The following is a 6,655-nucleotide window of genomic DNA, read 5'->3' on the forward strand; positions in this document are numbered from 1 at the left end:
GTGAACGGTCGGCCGAATAGATAAGGGCGAAATTTTTCAACTGCTCATACAAGAGTGATACACTCACGTTCTGTAATTGAGTAATTTCGCTCCGATGCGGACAGCAGCCTGCTGGCATAGGCGATGACGCAGTTCGCTCCACGATAACGTTGGGCCAAGACAGCGCCTATTCTGTAACCACTCGCGTCAGTGTGGACTTAGGTTTGGGCTGATGGATCGAAGTGATCCAAAATGGGCGGCGTTGTGAGGAGGGTGGTTAACTCTGAGAAAGCCGCGGTTTGTGCAGGACCCCAGCTAAAAGGGGCGGATTGTTTAAGAAGATTTGCGAGCGGTTTCGCAATCCTTGGAAAGTTCTTCACAAACCGGCGAAAATAGCGGTGGAACCCCACAACGCTGCTAACATCGTTGGCAGACTTGGGCACAGGGAAGTCTTTCAGGGCTGGAACTTCTCGGGAAAAGGTTGCATGCCGGCAGCGTCCACAATATGGGGAAGTATCGTAATGCGGCGATGGCGAAAGCGGCACTTCGACGAATTCAGCTGAAGTCCGGCCCGGCGGAACACGTCAAGAATCGCCGAGAGGCGTTCGAGGTGGGTATCAAACGTACACGAAAACACAATTACGTCATCTAAATAACACAAGAATGTATACCATTTGTACTCATGGACAATAGAGTCCATCATTGGCTTGAATGTGGCTGGGGCATTACACAAACCGAAAGGTATGAACTTGAACCAGTAAAGCCCATCAGGAGTTACAAAAGTCGTTTTCTCTCGGTCCATTGGGTCCACAGCAATCTGCCAATATTGAGATCTAAGGTCGATAGAGGAGAAGTAAGCGGCACCATACAGATAATCGATAGCATCATCAATTCGCGGTAACGGGTATATAAGCGCCTTTCTTTCGTAATGTTGTTGAGGTGGCTATAGTACACAAAAGCGCCAAGATCCATCCTTCTTTTTAACTAAAACACCAGGGGTGCCCATGGACTAGAGGATGGTTCAATAATGTCTTTTGCAAGCAACTTGTTGACTTCCTGCTTAATGACGCTTCACTCAGACGCAGACAACAGGATAGGGGCGTCGGTGAACAGGGCTGGCGTCGCCTGTGTGTATCCGATGCGCGACAACGGACGTCTGGCCCAAAGGCCGATTACCGAAGTCGAAATTATCGCGATGCGATCGAGAATACGTTTAAGGGCTTCAGTGTGCTCAGGTGGAAAGTCATTCGCAGTCATGCTGCGAATTTCGCGGCCGCCACACGCGGAACCATCAATCAAAGCCGAATTGGAGCCGAATTGGCAGAAAGAAAATCAAGTACAAGTATGAGGTCGTGAGGGCACTGCGAAAGGACCGTCAAAAAATTATGCGTGGCTCTGCTACCGCAAACACCAGAGACCAGCGGAGCTGGGGAAAGCCTAGTAAAGTAGTGGCAAACCACACACTTGGTTTCCTGGCGATCAGCATTTCTTCGCGATGTTCTGCGCAGTATCGCGATGAATTCAACCGGCCATGTTCTCAAGCCTCCGGATCTTCATTTCATCGCCTACGCGAACTCTCAGCTTCCCTCAATCTAAACTCGGGATGTTCTCTTCTGCTTCCCTAGCTCTCGCTTCAGTTTAGTCTTTCGGAAGCAACTAGTGTCCAGTTCTCTGGCCGAAACCTGCCGAGCCGCCGCCAGAGGCATCGTCTGCAGTCACGGACACCAGGCGCGTTCCGCGCGAACGCGGGGAAACGCGATCGACGTCGGCAGCAGCTTTACACGTCCCACTACCACATGCCTCACTCTTCCTCTCCACCTTGCATCCACTATGCTGCGCGATGCTATTTTTATACTCTGCTTTCACTCTATCTCAGCTCTGTCTCCCCCAGCTCGGCGAAGCTATCGCACATCTGGTATGGGGTGGCTAGGCAACGCAGGGACGTCATAGCTCGGCGAGGTTTTGCGGCTCGCGGCACAACTTCCGGCCGGCTTGAACAGCTCCGCTGTTAATAACTACCACCTGATGACCCGTAACGGTAACCCGAGCTGTGCACATCCCAACAACAGCGACCGTCGCACCGTCAGGAATACGTAGGACTCGGGTCGTGGGAGGTGTAAGGATCTTCTTTATGCGACGACGAAAACTGGCATTCGTGACAGAGACGTGCGCAGAAGTATCAACCAAAGCTCAGACTGGGACGCCGTCAAAGTGGACTTCAAGATTGTTCCGATGGGAACGTAAGGGAAATAGGATTTTGGGTCAAGGTCGACAGTGCAGCTTCACCTCCAGAAGCTGCGCAGTCTAGTTTTCCGGCGAGAAGCGACGGCTAAAGCACGGCGAAGGAGAACGGCGGCGAGTCCATGAACGAGATGGACGGCGATGCGGCGGAGGTGACAGGGAGTAGCGGGTACCTTCCTCAGAGACAATAGGTGCAGAGGACTCAGCGCGCGGCAGATAGTGGCTCGGAGTATGGAAGGGACCAGAGTAAGTGGGAAATGGGCTAGAAGGCTCAGAGGGTCACTGGCTGCAGCAATAGCGAGCACTGTGCGCAACTCGTCTGCAGCGGAAGCATATCGGCTTGTCATCGGCTGTTCTTCATTCCGACGGGTCTCTCGATCGATGAAGGGCGTACGGTCCGCGGCGAGGCCTGTCCGCGGAGACTTGGGCGGCACCAGGAGTGTTCATGGCACAGACAGCAGAGAAGAGGCCAAGGTTTGCTAATTCCTGTCAAACAACGGTTTGCTAATTCCTGTCGAACAACGGCCTGGAAGAAGGAGACAGCCGGCGTGGAGGTCTCAGATACCGTGGGTTTATAGGAAGCCGGATATGCGCCCTCAAGTTCTCGGCGGACTTGGATGGTTGACAAGGAGTTGTCTCGCAGGACGACGTTGCAGTGGTATTCTTTAGACGCTCGAACTGCGGCTAGATGCGCCGACGTTTCGCTTGCTCTATGCGACGACATTTTTTGATGACACTCTCAACGGTGGCCACGTTGATGAAGACGAGCAAATTGAACGCGTCGTCTGCGATGCCTTTCAAAATGTGGGCGATCTTGTCAGCCTCGGACATCTTCTGGTCAGCTTGTAGACGCAAGGCCAGCACGTCATGTGTGTACGACAAATACGGTTGAATTGACGTCTGAGCACGTAGCGCCAGTTGTTTCTTGGCGGCAAGCTGTCAACCAAACGGGTTGGCGAAAAGGTCGCGGATCTGTTCCTTGAACGTGTCCTAGCAGGTGAGATCGTCCTCGTCGTTCCAAAACTATACGCGAGGGGTTCCGCCGAGGTAAAATATGACGTTGGCCAGCATTATAGTCGGATCCCAGCCATTCTGTTTACTGACACGCTCGTACATACTGAGCCACTTATCCACGTTCACCCTGTTTGCCCCGGAAAAGGTCCCGGGATCGCGGAGCGGTGAGAGGGCGATAAACTAGGTTGTGGTTGCAGGCGTAGTTGGCGGCGACGTGTCATCACCTGGCAGCATGTCGGTAGATTTGAGGTGGCATCCGCTTCGAAGTTCTGTCGTCAGTAGTAGTACCCAGCACCTCCACCAAATAGTTGTTACGTGGGAGCACAGTAGGGAACCTATTTATAAGGTGTATATATAAGGGGCAGCAAGCACTGGTCAACATGGAAGCCAGCCGACATCAAAGAAGACACATCGTCGTCCTCAGATCAGCCAGAGGCCGCCCATGGGTACGTCCCACTACATCGGAGTGTCAACATCATCTTCGAATAGCACATAGCAATATATATACTTGTCCGAGCTTTTCTCCCAGTGCTCGAAGCAACGCTGGAGTTTCTCAAGCTTCATACCATTCAGTGGCCCCAGCGAAGTCATTTTTACGTCGTGTAAAGTGGGGAATCTACTTCCTTTATTAAATTTTCAACTTAAAAAATCGTGCAGGGCTTGGTACGATAAATAGGGTGCGTGAGGAACGCCGGCCAATCCCTTTTGAGTCACGTTCGGTGTGATTTTTTATATCCTGGCAAAAATACAACGCATTTGCTTTATTGCGCTCTGCTCCCTCTGTGAAGTAGGTGGTAAGCAAACAGCGCGGTGGTAACGCGTCGCCATGCCTAATTCCACACTCAAAATTGAAAATCTACTCACGAGAGCTTCAATTCATACCAGCAGCTTCTTAAATCTTGTCAGCTTTGTAGCAGCAGCTCTAGTTGATTTTTTAATCGCTTTTTTTGATAATCTTGTAGTTACGACTAATTGAAGGCCGGAAGCAATAATGGTATTTAACGGACATTTCTCCCCTCGGAACCGCCCAAACGACTCAAAGCTTTGCACGGCTCCGCACCTCTTCCATAAAGTTTAATGCATTTCAATTGCGTTTGTGGGGGTGTTGAGTCTTTGGGTACTTGGGACACTTTTCGGTGACTGACTGTCTCCAACCGTTTCCCGCCAACCTGGGTCACGCGAAGTCCATGGCGGAATGGGTATCGCATCGGTCTGCTGTGCTGAAGGAACATGGTTTAAAACCAACTGTCGCATCAACTTGGGTCACTGAGTACGTGGCCCTCTGTCACTCTTCAAGGAACCTCTTTGTCGCCGACATGAGTCACTGGTTGCGTGCCACTGGGTCTGTGCTGACTTCAGTTGAACTTCTCTGGTACTCACTTGGGTAACTAGGTGCGTTTATGCGTTGGCAGTATACTGTGCTGCTACATTGCTTGAATGCTAATCGGATTGATGTCTGCATTCGTCGTGAGATGGGTTCTGTCGCAATTCTTTTCAAGGAGGAATCAAGATCTCAAGGACATTTGCAGTCCGTTACGAATAGAGATTGAGACTTCGCGAGGGTAGCGCGACAATAGTTCATAGAACTGTCACGACAAATCCGTAAGACATTTTGCGGTGATGTGGGCGGGACGCCGAGTTGTGAAGTGACCACCGACACCCACCTAGCGGGAGTACACAGCTGCGCAATCACGAAGAGCTCCATGAAGCTAGTCCGCATTTTTTGGAGGGTCTTCCCTCGTATACGCGACGAAAGCGTGAAAACGTTGACATTACGACAACGAATGTTCGTCATATTCGGCTTGCTCGCGTTTGAATTAATAGTGACTGCATTTGAAAGTGCAAAGCTTCTGCTACGAAGGCAGGCAGGCTTTGCTGATCGCGCCTGCCGCGGTCTTGGCGAATAGCCGCGCGCGTCCCGTTATGTTGCGCGTGCTTGCGAGAGCACGTGTTCTGGAGCAGGCACTTTGACGAGCACGTGTCTTGACTCGCACGCACAGGTTTGCTTTACACAGTAAATAGGCTGTCAATAGGCTTGTCGCAGAGACGACGCCCTATGGGTGTAAATTGGGCACCCTTTGACATAGGTGCTTTTCGGCACGCCATACAACAAGGGTGCTTATGTAAAAAAAGCTGCATGGTGTTGTGGAAACACCCCAACCAAAAGCTGCCACCTACACCCTTCATTTATTTTTCCTGATTTAACACCAACTGTGAGGGGCGCTGAGATGGGTGTACAGCACCTATATCAGGTGTGTCAAATAAGTTTAACCGAACTGTAAAGTAGTACATTTTGTGGGAGAATGAGACCTTTGACATATTGCTTACATTAGTCTAAACTTGAGTGCTTTGTGAGGTTGAATTCTTCTTTCTGGGCCAAAACCAGTTCTGATTATGAGGCACGCCGTGGTGGAGGGCTCCGGATTAATTTTGACCACCTGGGATTCTTTAAGGTTCACTACAATGCAAGCACACGGGTGTTCTTGCATTTCATCTCCATCGAAATGCGGCCGCCGCGGCCGGGATTCGATCCCGCGACCTCGTGCTTAGCAGCGCAACGCCTTAGCTGACTGAGCCACCCCGGCGGTGAAGTTGAAATAAATTCTACTTACATAGTTATATATATATATATATATATATATATATATATATATATATATATATATAAACATTGATGCCTGCAGGTAGCTTATGTGGGTTTATTGACCAGTTGCCATCGCCCCAAAAAAAGATCAAGTGCTCGTGACGCCTGCGGCAGAAAGGATGTTTCGCATCCGCCGCCTAAGTTTGTGAGTGGTGGCGCTGGCTAACACTCCCAGGGTTAGTCCTAGTAAAGTTCCTAGATATTTTTTGCTTTCTTTAAGTAGCGACAAGCTTTGAAGCACCACCAACGAATCTCATTGGGCGGCGCTCATTCCGGCAGCCATGTTCTTCCTCACGGTGTTCCCCCGCAATCATTTGCACGCTGCTGCGAGCAGCGTAGATAGCAGCGGCCGTTGACGGTCGCATGTTATCTAGGAAGATAATGGCGGGCGACGGAGTACATATCGCTACTTAAAGAAGACCAGGAAATCTAGTGACTTTAAGTTCTAGTTGTAAAACATAAATACCCCAGAAAGTGGATGGGAAGCTCCGCGGTAGTCACTGTACAGAATGCAGCGTAATGCGAGGACTGGGTCGTCCCAACTGGGACAGTCTTTTTTCATCCATTTCATTCCCATATTTATCATTTCTGATTCAAGTAGTATGACAAGCTATTTCCCTATGTACTTGTGTCATGTTTGTTGGCTGTTCGACCGATTGTCCCTCAGCCAATCATCAAATAAACTGTACACGCCGCTAAATTCAATTAGGAGTTCGCATCGCGTGATTTTTCTCTTACATCATCGAAATATTTTGCGTTACGGTTGTGTAGTGTGGT

Source organism: Dermacentor silvarum, chromosome 8 (assembly GCF_013339745.2).
Source record: "Dermacentor silvarum isolate Dsil-2018 chromosome 8, BIME_Dsil_1.4, whole genome shotgun sequence".
NCBI classification, from domain to species: Eukaryota; Metazoa; Arthropoda; class Arachnida; order Ixodida; family Ixodidae; genus Dermacentor; species Dermacentor silvarum.